The sequence below is a fragment of the Erinaceus europaeus genome, chromosome 13, assembly GCF_950295315.1.
Source record: "Erinaceus europaeus chromosome 13, mEriEur2.1, whole genome shotgun sequence".
NCBI lineage: Eukaryota > Metazoa > Chordata > Mammalia > Eulipotyphla > Erinaceidae > Erinaceus > Erinaceus europaeus.
In genome coordinates this window covers 56,234,053-56,252,722 of record NC_080174.1, presented here as the reverse complement: position 1 = coordinate 56,252,722, position 18,670 = coordinate 56,234,053, and the positions used below count along the sequence as shown (strand labels likewise).

Sequence of the window (18,670 nt, the reverse complement as noted above, 5' to 3'; positions counted from 1 at the left end):
CCTGTTGAGTTTACACATGTACAAGGACCTGGGTTCAAGCCCCCAACCCCATCTACATGAGGGAAGCTTCATGAGCACTGAAAGAAGTCTGCAGGTGTTTATCTTTCTCCCCCAACCTCTACCTATCATCCACTCCCCCTCAATTTCTCTCAGTTTTGTGAAGGAAGGAAGGAAGGAAGGAAGGAAGGAAGGAAGGAAGGAAGGAAGGAAGGAAGGAAAATAGAAATTGGTTATCAGGAGCAGAAAATTTGTAGTAGTGCTAGCACCAGCCCAGTAATATCCAGCAATAGGGACTAGCATAAAATAAATGCATACATGCCTACACAGATATGCATACTATATATACATATATAAGTCCATACAATGAACACACATGTATATGTGTAATGTAATGTATATATATATATATGCAAGTAGATACGTATATGTAATTCAACTATCCCGTAGTTTGCCATTTCTTCATGATTATGAGAGAAAAGAAGAAAGCTCATTATGTATTAACAGCTTAACAATCTACCTACATATACAGACTATTATTTTTCAAAAAAGAACTAAATCATCACTAAATGCTGCAATTAGAGTCTTTGAGAGACAGTGAGATGTCACTGCAAGATCAGATTAATCACAACATGACACAATGAAAATATGTCAAGCATTAACCAAGCATAATGTCAAGTCACAACAAAAGTGTAGCACATGCAGCTAATAGCATGATCTTTCTTACACAATACTGATTTTGTTTATAATATTTATAGTAAGCTTTTGACATTTGAGTGATAGCTATATCACTCAAGATAAGAAATCAGAACACCTGGATATAGCTTTTTTAAACAGAAAGCACTGCTAACTGGAATTACTAATTAATGACAACTAAAATGCTTTTAACTCAGTTCAAGACTTTAAATTCCATGCCTATTACTTTACAATATATATATAGCATCAAAGGACAAATTGTGGTGAGGTCATGTATGATACAGCAAATCCTAACAATGATATTTTCATAATCAACACAACTGACAAATAATTTGATTATAGCAATAACTATTTTCTATTGCCTTCTTAAACCCTAAGACAACAGGAACTTCCTGCTTCCTCTAAAAAGCCCAAATTTCCCCCAGTCCTGGAACATCTAGGGTGGGGCTCACATTACTGCATGCTACTCTCAATTCATACCCACTGGTACTGCATCTGCTGATCCCAACCTATTCAATGCAATGAGTACCACCTCGGTATGCTTCTCTTCAGAATGTGTCCATAGATGTCAGACATTGGAAAGTCAACTCTTCAGCCTCATTACTCTGGTGAGACCATTCCTTTCTCACAGGACTCCTTAATTCCATTGGGGGGGGGGGGTCCACTTCCTAACAAAGCCTCAAACCCTAGATATAAACCAGGTCCCATGAGATAGGGCAGATGTACACATGCATCCATAAATTAGGGAAAAATATATACCTTAAAAGATAAGTGCACAATAGTTTGCAGTGAGTCAATAAATGAAGCAAGCAAGTAGAAAGACCTAAAAAAGACACCATAAATGAAATAGTACCTAATGAAATAGCTTCTACTTAGACCTAGACACCCTCTTCACCTACTTTCTACTACACTTCCCTCACTCACTCCAAAGCTAATCTTATCAAAGTAAGGACTACAAAAGCTGAATAAGGACAAGTGACTGGCATACTTTAATGATGACTCATTAGTTACTATCAGGTCACCCCATCAGCTGGGGCTCTAATCAGAGAGTTCTGGGATTCCCACACAAACACCTTGAGCCTAGACCTCGAATAGATCCCTCTCTCCATTATCACTGGTCATCTCCATCAGGAACAATATAATGGACCCCTTGCCCTCAATGTGAATCAACAACTGTATCAAATATCCAATCCTATGAAGAGGGGTGGGATAACATACTCTATCTACCACCTGGCAAAAGCTAGAAGAAGAAGAATCTACCACCTAAAGATGAGTCCTGACATTGGTGCAACTCAGAATGTTCCTACTAATGACCACAGAATGTGAGTTTGGACCTACAGTGATGTAGAGGCTACATAGGCTCCTATGCTGAATATGGGCCCCAGATCAAATCAATGGGGTCTACAGTCATCAATTTTTGTTGGTATGCTTCTAATTCTGCTTCTAAAAACCCCTTCTGTTTCATTTGGTTTAATCCCCCCTGCTTAACACTATATTCTATGTACATAACCACTGTTAACTAAGCACCAGCATGCCTACATGGCATTGGTTTGACCCCACTTAAAGCTGCAGTCTATTTACATAAACCACTGTTAACTAAGCACCACCCTCCCTCCAGGGCATTGGTGGTTCAGTGGTAGAATTCTCACCTGCTCCGCCCCCTCCCCTTGTCACACCCTGATTTTCACCAATCTCTTTTTGCTCCACTCTCTCTATGTCACATTCTGTTTACACCCTACTTGGCAAGTATATCTAAGGACAGCATTGTGAGTTTTAGTTTAGTTTAGTTTAGCTTAGCTTGTGCTGTTTAGCTTAGATTGTGCTGTGTTCTGCATGAATAAAGAGATACTGCGTACAGTTCAGCCATGAGTCCCTGGTCATATGTCTCCTACCTGCAAAGCTAGTCTGGCAAATTTTTATACATTTTTCCTATATTTTGGAGTATTTCTTCCCTGATCCAGCTTTCTATCCCTTTTACCAGCCATGACATCATCTCCCCAGACATTAACTTGGGTCCACCTGCATATCAGATGTCAGGCTCAGGCAAAAGTTCATAAAGCCATGGGCCCTTTGGAATATAACTAAAATAGACCTACTAGCTATTTCCAAAACAGAGACCCCAAATATTCATCTGCAATATTCCAGCCTTTATGTTCATGATTAATCAACAATTTATATGGCTTTGTATGTTAACTCTTTTTCAGCCACCAGGTTCCAGATGCTAACATGATGCCAACCAGACTTCCCCAGACAGATGACCCCACCAATGTGTCCTGGAGCTGCTTCCCCAGAGCCCTGACCCACCAGTGAAAGAGAGATACTGGCTGGGAGTATGGATCGACCTGTCAATGCCCATGTTCAATGGGGAAGCAATTACAGAAGCCAGACCTTCCACCTTCTGCACCCCATAATGACCCTGGGTCCATATTTCCTGAGGAATAAAGAGTAGAAAAGCTATCAGGGGAGGGGATGGGATACAGAGTTATGGTTGTGGGAATTATACCCCTCATCCTTGATCTTGTCAGTATTTCCATTTTATAAATAAATAATTTAATTAATTTAAAATTTTTCATGCCTAAAATATGGAAGACGAAAGTTCCCATGAATTACTTAAACCTACTGATTTTCATTCCACTGAACTTCCATTCTACCAAGGCTATACCAATGACTAGTTTACAAAGCTGATACATATCATAGGGAGGTAGGAAACTACAGATATGTGATAATAGTAGCCTTATAATCATCATTAACATCAATAAGGTGATTCATTTTGTTTAATTTGGGGTGATTTTTAAATGGCTGTTCTGAGATGGCAACTGGGTAAAGTTAGTGCACAGAAGAATTCTTTAGAACAATTTGCCAGAGTGTATGGTGAACAACACATTGGTGAAATGAGATGCCATTATTTATAGTTTTCTCTCTGTTTCTGACAATCTTCTTCGAACTGAAGTCTATTTGATGATAATATATTTACTCCTGGTAATTATCTGATTGGTATTTCTATTATTTCATATTCAAGCTATCCATATTATTTAAATCAAGTTCTTATAGATAGTATATATTTGGGTCATCTATAAACTTTCATCACACTGTCAATTTCTATATTCTGATTGCTACATTTCAACCATTTATATTTAATGTAACTATTGATAAGCTAAGAAAATGCTTTAACTTTTTTATTTTCTGTATCTTTTCTGTGAGTTTCACATTATTTTTCATGGCATTCAAGTAATTATAGTTTTTTCTTCTAGAAAAAAAGCTACGGGTTGGGTGGTGGCGTATCTAGTTGAATGCACATGTTACAATGCAGAAGGACCGGGGTTCAAGCCCCCAGTCCCAACCTGCAGGGGAAAACTTCGCAAGTGATGAAGCAAGGCTACTGGTGTCTCTCTGTCTCTCTCACTCTGTCTTCCCCCACCCTCTTGATTTCTGACTGTCTCAATCCAATAAACAAATAAAATATTTTTTAAAAAATAGATATGATAGTGATAAGTTACAGTTTTAATGGTATTTATTTGCTAGCTTTTTAGATAGGACTGAGAGCAGAAGGAGAATCAGAGAGGGAGAGAAGAAGAAAGATACCAGAAGACCTGTTTCACTGCTTGTGAAACTTCCCCCCCACATGAGTATTTTCACTATATTCTTTGTGAACAATGTCAAATAATGTTTAAAATTTCACTTCAGCTTTCAAATATAATATTTTTGGCAGAAAGCAAATTATTTAAGCAAAAGATTTGAATGGTTCAATCCCCAGCACTGCATATACTAAAGTTTAGCAGTGCTCTACCCTTTCTCTTTCCCTTCTCACAAACATTAAATAAATAATAAATAAAAATAACGTAAGACTAAAACATTTTTATTAAAAGTATTTTCTCTCATTTATTATTTTAAATATAGAGACAGAGTCAGAGGGAGAGAATGAGAAAGATCATAGCATCAAAGCTTTCTTCAGTGTGGTAGGGGCTGTTCTTAAGCCTGGGTTGTACACGTGGTAAAGCAGCACACCATCCAAATGAACTATTTTACTATCCTTCCTCTTGAATACTTTAAGAGAAGGAGACAAGTTAATTGCATGTACTTATATTTTTGTTTTGGTATTTCTTCTTCCTCTTGATGATTATGAGTCCTTGTTTATTGTATTCTTTTCATGTTAAGAGCTTCTTTCTTTGTATCAATTTTATATTTGTATTTAGAAGCCAGTTCTATTAATTTCCTTTTATCTTAGAATACCTTTTTTTTCTTCATCCTTGAAGGATATCTTCACTGAATTATGAGAACTGACAGTTCTTTTATATCAGCATTTAAGAGTGTGAAGGACTTTGTTCTGACTTCCATGATTGCTCATGATGAATTTTTAATTATTGATTTTTTTCCTATCACCAATGTTTATTACTCGGGTTTCATTAAAATAATTTTCTTCTGAAGTTCATAAGAGTTTAACTCTTTAGTGCGTTATACCATAGTTATTGGGGGGCTTCTCCTGTTTGAGTGTCATTCAATCTATAGATTTGTGTCGACCAATTTGAAAAATTCTCTGCCATGATAAGTGTCAATATTTTCTCAGTATCACTTTTTTTTCTTTTATGAGACTATAATATCAAGAATCTTAGACTTCCTGCTATAATTCCTTATGTCATTATGCCCTGATAATATTTTTCTAGTCTTTCTGAAAATTAGAATGAATAATTTTTGTTTTATATTCAAGTTCATTTATTCTTTCCTCTGTCTTTTTTTTGGGGTGGGGGTAGGACAAGGGCTTGGATGTAATTTTTTTCTCATTTTGTTTTATTTATTTATTTAGTTAGTTAGTTCATCTGCCCTTTTCATTCTCTTCTATAAAATCACTGAGGCTATTAATTTGCTGTACTTTTCAATTATAAGATTCTCATGTGGCTTTTTTTGTATGTTATCTTTCATTATTTAAACTATCTCCCTCAATTAAATCTCTATAACAGCTTGTTCACGTATTATGATTGCTGTTTTAAAATCCTTGACAAAATTTTAACAGCTGTGTCATTTCAATGTTGGTGTTTGTTGATTGTTCTTTACCTTTCAAATCAAGATTTCCCTGGTTCTTGCTACAAGTATTTTAATGTAATATGAACTTATGTATATTATTTCACAATATTTGATCCTGCTTAAATCTTGTATTTTAAAATTTCACTTTTAACAGTGATCTGGTAAAGAAGGGCATGTTCTCCCTTAGAACTATCAACTGCAGTTAATTTAGCTTCTCCACTTGTCTTGCATTGACATCAAGAAATAAGAGAGGGGAGGTCCATGTTACTCCTAAGTGGGGTCAAAAGTTAGACCTGTCAATGCCCATGTTCAGCAGGGAAGCAATTACAGAAGCCAGACCTTCCACCTTCTGCATCTCACAGTGACCTTGGGTCCATACTCACAGAGGGTTAAAGAATAGGAAAGTTATCTGGGGATGGGATGGGATACAGAGTTCTGGTGGTGGGAATTGTGTGGAGTTGTACCTGTCTTATCCTATGGTTTTGTCAATGTTTTCTTTTTATAAATAAAATTTTTTTTAAAAGAGTTAATGCTCTCTACTAGGATTATACCAATATTATTCTATTTTCATAGGTTCTCAGACTCTGGTCTGTCCCTTTTAATTTTACCTCTCAGTTTTCTTATGCTTGTTTTATGTATCAAGTTCAGAGATGTGCATTTAGTTTAATAAACACAGAAAATATATTTACTTGACCTTTCTGGAAGTAGAATTTCTACATTTCTGCACTCATTGAAAGTCATATAAAGATGTGTATAAATATGGAATTAAGGAACTGTACGGAATTGTACCTGTTATCTTACAATCTTGTGAACCAGTATTAAAACACTAATAAAAAATTCTCTAGAAAAAATATAGAATTAAGGAAGTTGCTCTGTTATTATAGTGATCTTTTCTTAATATTTATTTAACAGGACAGAAAATGAGAAGAGGTAAATAGGAAGAGAATAATAGAGACACCTGTAGCACTTACAGTTGGGGACTGGGGGGTTGAAAGTAGGCCATTGCACATGATAGTGTTTGCACTCAGCCAGATGCATCACAACCCAGCCCCTATCATGATCTTTAATTAATGATCTTTCTAAAACCACTGTAGACTATGCTTTGCTTCCCTTTATATAAAAGTAATCCTGTGTTAGTCATTAGTTTTTCCAAGCACAACTAAATTTCAAGTATTTATAATATAGAATGTTATCTTTTCAATTTTCTGGAAATATCTCAAAATAAGAAGATCTTACCTACCTTTAAACTAAATACCATTTAAATGAATAAATCAACTTTTTTTTTTTTTTGGCCTCCAGGGTTATCACTGGGTCTTGCTACCTGCTCCTCAAGGCCATTTTTTGCATTTTGTTGCCATTGTTATTATTGTTGCTGTTATTGCTGTTGTTGGATAGGACAGAGAGAAATTGAAGGAGGAGAGGAAGACAGAGAAGGGGAGGGAAAAAGAGATCCCTGCAGACCTGCTTCACCGCTTGAGAAGCGAACCCCTGCAGGTGGGGAGCAGGGGCTAGACCTGGAATCCTTATGTAGGTGCTTATGTTTGGTTTAATCTGCTGTGCTACTGCCCAGGAACCCAATCAATTGATTTTCTTATCCTCTACTATGGCTACTATAGGAGAAATAACCTACTTTATTTTTCAGGCAGTAGGTGAAAGACAGAGAAGGAGAAGAGGCACCATGGCACAGCTTCACAACTTTTGAGCTTTCCCCTTTGCATGGTACTCATATGTGGTGGCCTGGGATACTAACATGGGTCCTCACAAAAGTGCATGTTCTACCAAGTCTGCTGTTGTCAAGCCCCACAGAATATTTTTAACATGTAATTCTTGAATAAAAAAAAAATCAAAATTTAATTATTTTAATTTAAACTCAACATGATATTTCCTTGATTAAAAAATTAATTGGCTCACCCGGTAGAGCAAATGCTTTACCATGTAAGGGGACCTGGCATTTAAGCCTCTGGCTACTGAGGGAAATCTGGTTACTCCCAAAAGAGGCAAGTCTTGATATCAGAAAGGAGTCAGTACCAGAGTACCACTGCATAGGTAATGACTAAACATTCATTTAACCAAAATAACTATTTTAAAAGGCAAATATCAAGTATCAAACACGCTAAGATAACAAACAAGAGACTTCAAGTATATCTTAAAGGCTTTATTAATCATGTAAAGTTAGAATTAAAGGGAGATCTTCCATTTAAGAGGGACCATGAATAACAAGTGAGTCATCAAGGATTAAGCCAGGTCTCTAATTTGAATATCCAAGCAAACATACATAAAATTTACTGAAAGAGAAATATACAGATGAAGAAATTGTTCAAAACTGATGTGGCACAGCTTGAAAAGGTAAAAGTATATTATAAAAGTCATCAGCATTTAGTCATTCTACAAAATGTTATAAGCAAGTTTACTGGAATACAAAGTAAACAAAAGTAGGATAGGATCAAAATAATTTGAACTATTCCAAGTTCATAATGGAACATAATAAGGGTTTTTAACAGTCATCTGGTTAGAATCCAAAGCTTCTCCATGCATTCAACAAATCAAAGCCTATAAAAGTTTCAGTATCTTTTCCTCATGATTTGATTGCTTTTGTTCTGCCAAAGCAAGGCTTAGACGATCCATGAAACTTTGCATGAAATTTAAATATCAAGCTTTCATTCCTTTGGCAGCAGATCAACCAAACAACCCATAGCTTTAAGAATCATCTAGTCTAAGATGTTCTGTTTCTAGTAACCAGAGTTTCATTTGCATAAAGATCTTTTTCACTTTCTACATCTGTGTTTTATTTATATTGTAACAGCAATATTTATAAGTTGATGTCACAATAAGTTTCCATCTAAATTTGGGTCTTTTATAATTGTTCGGTAGTTTAAAACTTTCATACAAAGAGCAAAAAAGGAAATCCAGTATGAAATTCCCCAACATCACGTTCATATTGAGCAAAATGACTGATTACACAATCTTCCTCTTTACCATCTTAATAAAAATGTAGATATGCATTTTTTATGTAAGTTAATACTCTCATGTGATCTGATTAAGTTTGTGGCTTATTTTGTAACCTAAAGAAAAAGAGATGAAACTTATTGTTTATAAATTCTGGTTAGGTGCTTGCTTCGGCAGCACATATACTAAAATTGGAATGATACAAGAAGATTAGCATGGCCCCTGCACAAGGATGACATGCAAATTCATGAAGCATTCCATATTTTAAATAAATAAATAGATAAGTAAATTCTAGTTAGCATCTACTCTTGTTTAAAAAAGGAAATTTAATGTACATCTATTATTGCCAACTATTTTTAAGTGAAAATAACTCTATTTCCATCAGTTATTTAAGAATGAATTCTAAGCTGGTACTTTTTGCATATACTGCACTGAAAACACCTGCTTTACAATATGTATTTTTAGCATATGACTAACTCTAAAAATGTGGATTCCCAGCAAGTACACAGAGAAGGCTGAGACTGTAAAAGGAGAAAAATAATAATAACAACAAAGGACAAAAATAAGAAAAATAATTACAGCTATCATTAAAATGAAAGTCAGAACAAACCTTAGTAAAAGGATCAAAGGATTAACATATCTCACCTAGATAGTGTACAACTTTATTATGTGCATGACCCAAATTTCAGCCTGGCCACCACACCACCACACTAGAGTAAGTTTCTATGCAATGATGCTATTTTTATAGCAATGTTAGACATTGTGGTGGCCAAACATTTCTTGAATAGTCTTCCCCTTGTCCATAGAACAAAGAACAAATACAGCACTACAGACACAGAAATCTATTAGATAGGAAAATCCAAGTAGGGCAACAAAGTAAAAACCCTGTGGTGAAGGGGAGGGTGGACATTCAGCTTCCCAGGCAGTGGGGTGGTTGGAGTGGGTGGGTGGGATGGGACACAGTCTTTTGGTGGTGGGAATGGTGTTTATGTACACTCCTATTAAAGTGTAGTCATAAAGTGTAGTTTAGGAAAAGTGAATCAAATCTAAAATATTTATCAGACTCTACTAAAAAGATAAATATAAGGGTAATAGAAATTCCAGAAGGGGGGGAGTGAGAAAAGACAACAGACCACATTTTAAAAAATAGCAGTTACATTTGTTTTCCAAATCAACATAAAGTAGGACATAGACATTCAGGAAGTTGAGAGAACATCCAAATACTTACACCCAAAATACCAACTAACACTGTAAAATGGTCAAAGTTAAAGACAAAGAAAAAGTATTACAGGGTGCTAAAGAAAATATGACACACAGTCTTTCATAAACATTTTCAACAGAAACCTTACGGGTCAGGAGAGAGTGGAATGACATTTCCAAGGTATTAATCCTAGCACATGGGAATCCCTAGTTCCATTTTGGGTGATGCACTTCCTAACAAAGCTACAGAAACTAGATATAGGCCAGGACCCAAGGGATAGGGTACATGTCCACAGGTATCCATCAGTTAGGGAAAATATATACCTTAAAGTAAAAGGATGCAATAATCTGCAGCGAGTAGACTTAGACTCTGTCTACGGCCCTACCACCCTGCACACGCCCAATCTCATCTGATCTTGGAAGCTAATCAGGGTCGGGCCTAGTTAGTACTTAGGTGGGAGAGTAGACTTAGACTCAATAAATGCATCAAGAAAGTAGAAAGGCCTAAAAAAGACACTATACCCCCACACCTATGGACATCTAATCTTTGATAAGGGGGCCCAAAATAGTAAATGGGAGGAGGAGACTCTCTTCAATAAATGGTGCTGGAAAAACTGGGTTGAAACATGCAGAAGAATGAAATTGAACCACCTTATCTCACCAGAAACAAAAATCAACTCCAAATGGATCAAGGACCTGGATGTTAGACCAGAAACTATCAAATACTTAGAGGAAAACATTGGTAAAACACTTTCCCACCTAAACCTCAAGGACATCTTTGATGAAACAAACCCAATTGTAAGAAAGACTAAAGCAGAAACAAACCAATGGGACTACATCAAATTGAAAAGCTTCTGCACAATTAAAGAAACTATCACACAAACAAAGAGACCCCTCACAGTTTGGGAGAAGATCTCCACATGCCATACATCAGACAAGAGACTAATCACTAAAATATACAAAGACTCAGCAAACTTAGCAACAAAAAAGCAAGTGACCCCATTCAAAAATGGGCAAAACATTCACTTCAGAGGAGATATAAAAGGCTAACAAACATATGAATAACTGCTCCAGGTCACTAATTGTCAGAGAAATGCAAATAAAGACAACACTGAGATACCACCTCACTCCTGTGAGAATGGCATACATCAAAATGGACAGCAGCAACAAATTCTGGAGAGGCTATGGGGACAGAGGAACCCTTCTGCACTGATGGTGGGAATGTCAATTGGTCCAGCCTCTGTGGAGAGCAGTCTGGTGAACTCTCACAAGGCTAGACATGGACCTTCCATATGAACCAGTAATTCCTCTCCTGGGAATATACCCCAAGGACTCCATAACACCCAACCAAAAAGAAATGTGTGCACCTGTGTTCATAGCAGCACAACTCATAATAGCTAAAACCTGGAAGCAACCCTAGTGCCCAACAACAGATGAGTGTCTGAGAAAGCTGTGGTATATATACACAATGGAATACTGTGCAGCTATCAGGAACAATGAACCCACCATCTCTGACCCATCTTGGACAGAGCTAGAAAGAATTATGTTAAGTGAGCTAAGTCAGAAAGATAAAGATGAGTATGGGATGATCCCACTCATCAACAGAAGTTGAGAAAGAAGATCTGAAAGGGAACTTAAAAGCAGGATCTGACTAAATTGAAAGTAGGACACCAAAGTAAAATCCCTGTGGTGTGGGGGATGATGGACATTTGGCTTCCCAGAACGGCAGGGGCGGGAGTGGGTGGGTAGGAAGCTACACAGTCTTCTGGTGGTGGTGGGAATGGTGTCTATGTACACAGGAGTAAATTGTAGTCATATAAATCACTATTAAATTAATATGAGAGGCAGAAAAATTGATTGTATATCTCGAAGTTTTTAAAACACGAACTGAGTCTTTTTAATATATAGGCTATGTCTTTGATATGTTGACTCTCTCAAAAGCCTAGACCATGGAGAACAGAAGCAACCAATGACACAGCTATACACAAGATGTTGGGTATTGTACAGCAAATCCTAACAAAGGAACTTTTCAAAGTTAACCCAATTACCAAATAATGTGATAATAACAATAACTATACATTGTCTTCTAGAACTCTAAGACAGCAGGAACCTCACATTTCCACTATAGAGCCTATATTTCCCACAGTCCTAGAACCTTAGGGTGGGGCCCACTTTTCTGCATTCTTCTCTCAATTCATATCAAATAATATTGTATTCGCTGATTACAACCTAATCAATGGAAGGAGTGCCACCTCAGCATGCTTCACTTCAGACTGTGTCCAGAGACATCAGGTGTGGAATGACAATCCTTCAGTTTCATTACTCAGGTGAGACTGTTCCTTTCATAGTATTCTATAATCCCATCCAGGTGGTTCACTTCCTAACAAAGTCCCAAAATCTAGATATAGACCAGGTCTCCTGAGAGAGAGCATATGTTCACACGTATCCATAAACTAGGGCAAAATATATACCTGAAAGCAAAAGTACACAAGAGTCTGCAGTAAGTACCCCCCCAATGCTTCATCTGCACTATTTCAGCCTTTAGGTCCATAATTGTTCAACAATTTGTTTGGCTTTGTATGTTAACTCTCTTTTCAGCCACCAGGTTCCAGATGCCAGCAGGATGACAGCCAGACTTCCCTGGACAGAGGACCCCACCAGTGTGTCCTGGAGCTCTGCTTCTCCAGAGCCCCACTCTACGAGGGAAAGAGAGAGGCAGGCTGGGAATATGGATCGAGCAGTCAATGCCCATGGTTCAGCAGGGAAGCAATTACAGAAGCCAGACCTTCCACCTTCTGCAACCCACAATGACCTTGGGTCCATACTCCCAGAGGGAAAAGGATAGGAAAGTTATCAGGGGAGGGGATGGGAGATAGAGATCTGGTGGTGGGAACTGTGTGGAGTTGTACCCCTCCTATCCTACGGTTTTGTTAATGTCTCATTTTTAAAAGAAAAAGAAAAAAAAAGAAAAAAAGGACACTGTAAGTTACTTAATCAAATAATTTCTATTTTGACCTATATACCCTTCTCTCCTACACCCTATTTCAGTTCCCTCAATATCTTTAAGTCTAGCCTTGTCAGATAAAGTAAGGACTACAAAATATGGATAAGGGCAAGAGATTGGCACATTTTAATACCAGGCCACCCCATCATCTGGGGCTCTAGTCAGAGAATCCTTGTATTCCCACATAGATAAAATGGTCCCAGACCACTAACAGACCCTTCTCTCCACCATCACTGGTCACTTCCATCAAGAATGTCACCATAAGCCCTCTTCTGGCCTCTACAGGAACTTGCCTTCAAGGTAGAACAGCAATAGTAGGTATTGCCTCACTTTCCAAAGAGAGGCTGGGTCAACTTACTATGCCACTTGAGGAAGACTGATCCTGAAATAAACATAGCCTGGAATGTTTCTGGCTGTGACCATGGACTGTGAGTTTAGACTGGCAGGGATGCAGAGGTTACTCAGGCTCCTGTGCTAAATACGAATAGATATGAGCTCTGGCTCAGATCAGTGGGGTTTACAGCTAATGGTATTTACAAACTTCCCTCCTATTTGGGAGCTAGTCCCTGCCCTGATCCAGCTTTTTAGTTCTATCCTCAACTCTGACACCATCTTCCTAGACAGTACTTTTAGTCCACCTGCATGTTAGCTTTTGGGCTCAAGCAAAAACTATTAATGTCATGGGCCCCTTGGAATATACCTAAAATAAAATTCCTAGCTTCTTCCAACATGAAGACCCTTAGTTTTATCTGCTCTATTCTTACCTATAGGCTCCTGATTATTTAGCAATTTGTCCTGCTTTATATCTTAATGTTTTCCAGCCACCAAGTTACAGACGCTACCATGATGTCATCCTGGATTCCATGGGCAGATGACCTCACCAGTATGTTCTGGAACCTCACTTTCCCAGAGCCTTATCCCAGTAGGAAAAGATAGAAACAGGATGGAGGATATGGATCAACCTGCCAATGTCAATGTCCAGTGGAGAGGCAATTACAGAAGTCAGACCTCCCATCTTCTGCACCCTATAAAGAATGTTGGTCCATATTCCCAGAGGGATTAAAAAAAATAGGAACCTTGCAATGGAAGGGCTGGGATATGGAACTCTGGTGGTGGTAATTTTATGGACTTGTACCTCTCTTATCCTACAATACTGTTAACCATTATTAAACCACTATTTAAAAAGAGAATTACTATCCATAAATTCTTTACCTTACTAGACTATCCTTCAAATAAAAAAAATAACTAAAAGAACTTCTCATAAATGCAAAAGTTAAAGGAGTTTGTTATTATAAGAACTGCTTTCATGTACTAGTGAAAGAAGTTTCTCAAGAAGCAAGAAACATTTAACCATGAACACGGTGATAAACAGTAAAAATTGATGTATGACTTAGCACTTTCTGAAGGTTTATGACTGTGAAACAAGAGAAAAAAGAGAGAAAATCTCAGGCACAAGTACAGCACTTTGTCATATTCACAGCTGCCTCAAATACTTAGCAACACTTAGTAATCAAGCAGTTTAACCACAACTCAGGGGTTTGGGAAGTGGCATACAAGGTTGACAGCACATGTTACCATGCACAAGGACCCAGGTTCAAAATCTTGTTCACTACCTACATAGGTAACACTGCACAAGAAGTGAAGCAAGGGTACAGATGTCTCTTTTCCTCTATTTCACTTGCCCCCCTCAATTTCTCTGAGTTCTGTATGGAGAGCAATGGATTTACTGTGCAGGCACCAAGCTCCAGCAGTAACACTGGTGGCAATAAAAATAAATAAATATGGAGTTGGACAGTAGCACAGTGGGTTAAGTGAACTGTGGCATGAAGCACAAGGACTGGTGCCGTAAGGATCCTGGTTTGAGCCCCTGGCTCCCCAACTGCAGGGGAGTCGCTTCACAGTTAGTGAAGCAGGTTTGCAGGTGTCTGTCTTCTCTCCTCCTCTCTGTCTTTCCCTCCGCTCTCCATTTCTCTCTGTACTATCTAACAACAACGACATCAAGAACAACAATAAGAATAACTGCAACAATGAAAAACAACAAGGGCAACAAAAGTAAAAATAATAATAAATAAATAATAAAACTGAGTAAGCAAAAGGAAAGGAACTAAGCACTGCTGTTCAGAGCTGTGGAAGCCAGAAGCTCCAGAGTGAATATCAGGGAGCCATCCAGGCAAGCCAAGGAAATGAACACTCTACTGTTGTGGCAGCAGAGGGTCAACAAATGTCATAAAGATCCTAGTAAACAGAATCAGACTGCTTACAGGAGAAAAGAGTGACTGACATAGAGCTCACAGCAGAGTTTCTACTTTCAGAAATCAGTCTGAGAAGAGATGGAAATCTAAAATCTCCCTCCTCTCACCAGTGCTACACAAGGACTCCGTATAAGGAACATCAAGCACCATAATAATACATCATTTCTTCAAAATGCCTCCACTTCCCCTGCAACTCACATACAGAACAAAATTTGTACCATCTTCTGGTCAACAATAGTAGCAAAAGCAAAAGAGGAAACCCAGAAAGGAGCTGGTTTTAACAGTCAAAATGAAGGTCAGATGGAGATTTATGATGCAGATTCAGTGGAGCTGTCAGAGAATGAACATAGGAAATACATTGTAGGGGGCGGAGCCAAGATGGTGACTTGGACGCAGCTGCAGGTGAAAGCTCCAACAAGCAGCAGCCTGTGACCTAGGATTCGCTGGATAGGGTAGGATACTGGGTTATCAGCAGGAGGGTGAATAAGGGGTCCTAAGTATGACATCAGGAAAGGGTCCTATAGCTCACTTTTGGGTTAGAAAACGGAGGGAAAAAAAGGAAATCTTTTGATTATTTCTGACGCTCACCCCTCCACCCTGCCTCAGAACCAAACCCTAGGGGCTGGACACATGCTCCTAGCAGGCATCCTGCTGAGCTATTTTCTTTACCAAGATTCCTGGGTCACCAAGGGTGTCATTCCAACCCTCTTCCTTTAACTTTTCTCTCTTTTTAAGTGGCTGGAGCTCTATTTGAGTAACAAAATATCTGACCAATCAGAGTCTCACCCCTGCTTGGGAAACACTACCTGGAGTTTTTTTTTTTTTTTTTCTGCATACTTCTTAAAATTGGCTGTCTTTGCTCAGGCTGCCAGAGCCAATTTGAAGCTGACCAAGCTGCAGACTGACTGCTAGAGAGTTTTTTTACTCCAATTTATTATTATGATTATATATATACATGTGTCCCTTTTCCCCACTCCTTCTTCAGGTTGACCAAAATTAACTGTTATTATTTTTTCCATTGCTAAGTTACTGGGTGTCCTATCCATTGTGAGAGGAACTTGTTTCACTCTACCTCTTCCCTCCACTCTCCTCTCCTTTTTCCCTCCTTCTAGCTAATACAAAAAAGAAAGAAAAAGAAAAACCTCTTTCCTTTCACTGCTTTTTTTTCTTGTTCTTGTCTTCTTTTCTTCCTTCTTTCATCTTTTGCTTTCTGAATTCACTGATACTCATTTATGAATTATTTTGGGGAAGAAATCTGACTTAGAGTGGACTCTATGTGTGTGTGTGTGTCTCTCTTCTCTAATTCCCTTTCTCCTTTTGCTATTCCTAGAATTTTCAGTGGACAGTAGATTTTCATAATTACCTATTCTTGCCTTCCCTTTTCTCCTTTCTTTTTATTTTTCTTTTGGATTTGGTTGATATTTTTTCTTGGACTGGAGGTATTGTTTGGCTAAATGGTATTGATTAAACTGCATCAATCCTTGCTTCAGGTACTACTGTTGTAATTTCTGAGGTTGGTGAATGCATTTGTCATAAACAACAACTGAAGAACAAAAGAACAGAAAAATAAAAAACACAACAATAAAAAAATGGTTAAATCAAGAGCAAATAAAACTGCTACCACAATGAATCAAGACAGGAGCCCAGAAGAAACTCCAAATCAGTCAGAAGTAACCATAGATAAGAAAAGTATGCAAGCAATAGTAAACCTAATAATCACAGAAATGAAGACAACTATAGAGGAAAGGGCTATCAGAATTAGGGAAACAACAGATGAGACCCTCAAGTAAAATACTAGCTACCTTGAGGTAATTAGAGAACTTAAAGCTGAAATAGCTGAACTAAAAGGTCAATTAGCAGAACAAGCTAGCACTATAACAGAATTGAAGAAAGAAGCTAAGGATAGGGAAAGCAGGCTAACAGAAGCAGAAAACAGAATTAGCCAGACAGAAGATGAGTTAGAGAAAACTAAGAAAGAGGTGAAAGAGCTCAAAAAGAGATTGAGAGACACTGAAAACAACAACAGAGACATATGGGATGATCTCAAAAGAAGTAACATTCATATAATTGGCCTTACAGAGGAAGAAAGAGAGGAAGGGGAAGTAAATATTCTAGAGGAAATAATAAAAGAAAACTTCCCAGACCTAAAAAACAGAAAGAACATTAAGATTCAAGAGGCCCAGAGAGTCCCAAACAGAATCTACCCAGTCCTGAAGACACATCATAGTTACAATAAAAATAAGTAAGGATAAAGAATGGATCCTAATAGCTACAAGAGAAAAACAAAAAGTCACACAGGGGAAAACACATAAGATTATCAGCAGACTTCTCTATGAAAACTCTAAGAGCCAGAAGAGAATGGGAAGCTATCTATTCAGCCCTGAATGAAAAAGAGTTTCAACCAAGGATAATATATTCTGCTAGACTTTCATTCAAACTAGGAAATACATTGTCAGGATTAAAAAAAAAAAATACAAAACTCAACTGGATATAGAGAAGTCAATTAAGACTTCAAAGTTTCACTTGACAGAAAATATATAAAGAATTGCAATGTGTTAAGGGCAATTTTAATGCATTCGAGTCTCAAATAGCAAATACCCACCTAGAATAAAGAAAATCAGAAATAGAAGAGAAGCTGGACACTTTGTGTTCAAAGTGGAAGAAGATAAAAAGTTTAGGAAAAATGATACAACACTTCAAGAAATTGAAGACTCCATCAGAAAATTAGATGTCATAATTATTTCAATCTCAAGAAGAGGGCAGACAAAGGGAAGAAAAACCATATTCAAAACATTCATAGAAAAATGTCCATGTCTGGGGTATGATCAGGATGTAGATGTTCAGGAAACCAAGAGAACTCCCAAATTCCTAATCCCAAATAGACCTATATCACCAAGACATGCCACTGTGAATTTATCACAGAAAAATTTTACAAGTTGCTAGGGGAAAGAATAAAGTGACTTATATAGGTACTATAATCAGACTCACTGTAGACTTTTAGGCAGGAACAATGGAGCCAGGAAAAGTAAAATAGTATATTCAAAATTATAAAAGACTTCAGCTACCAGCCACTTATGGTTTACCCTGAAAGACTATCATTAAAATATGAAGAAGCAATCAAAAAGAGTACAAGCCATTTGTAATTATGAGACATGCCTACAAGTTACTAAAAGGAGTGTTGCAGAGAAAGAAACAATGTGCAATTAACTGATGAGGAGATATACAATAAAACAGACACAGAATAACATGACATAAAAATATAAGACAATGTTAAATATGAACAGGAAGAAGAAATGGGTAGAGAATGTTCAAGTATAAGAAAAATAAGAACAGTTTTTAAAATATTCCCTTACGTGTATTTCTATAATACATTTTAATTTCCCTACACCTTTTTTCATTTATTTCATCTTTCATATCATTTATAACATCTTGAGACTCTTTAAATTGGTGTCTGTGTTCAAGGTCTCTTGTTGCTATAGTTTATATCTGTCACCTAAAGACCTGCACTTCTATGAAAGATAACTACAAACATGGCTTCATGCACATATGCAAGTTA

The 18,670-nt window shown here is 37.4% G+C and overlaps 1 protein-coding gene and 1 non-coding gene across 3 annotated transcripts in view; one reads left to right on the top strand and one right to left on the bottom strand.

Moving 5' to 3' along the window:
- The window catches only part of AGBL4 (AGBL carboxypeptidase 4), a 1,508,442-nt gene that overhangs the window by 1,261,370 nt on the left and 228,402 nt on the right, over positions 1-18,670 (bottom strand). The window lies entirely within an intron of this gene.
- LOC132532488 (U6 spliceosomal RNA) lies at positions 8,820-8,925 on the top strand. The gene has a single exon (XR_009544442.1). It is a non-coding gene; the product is annotated as a U6 spliceosomal RNA (small nuclear RNA).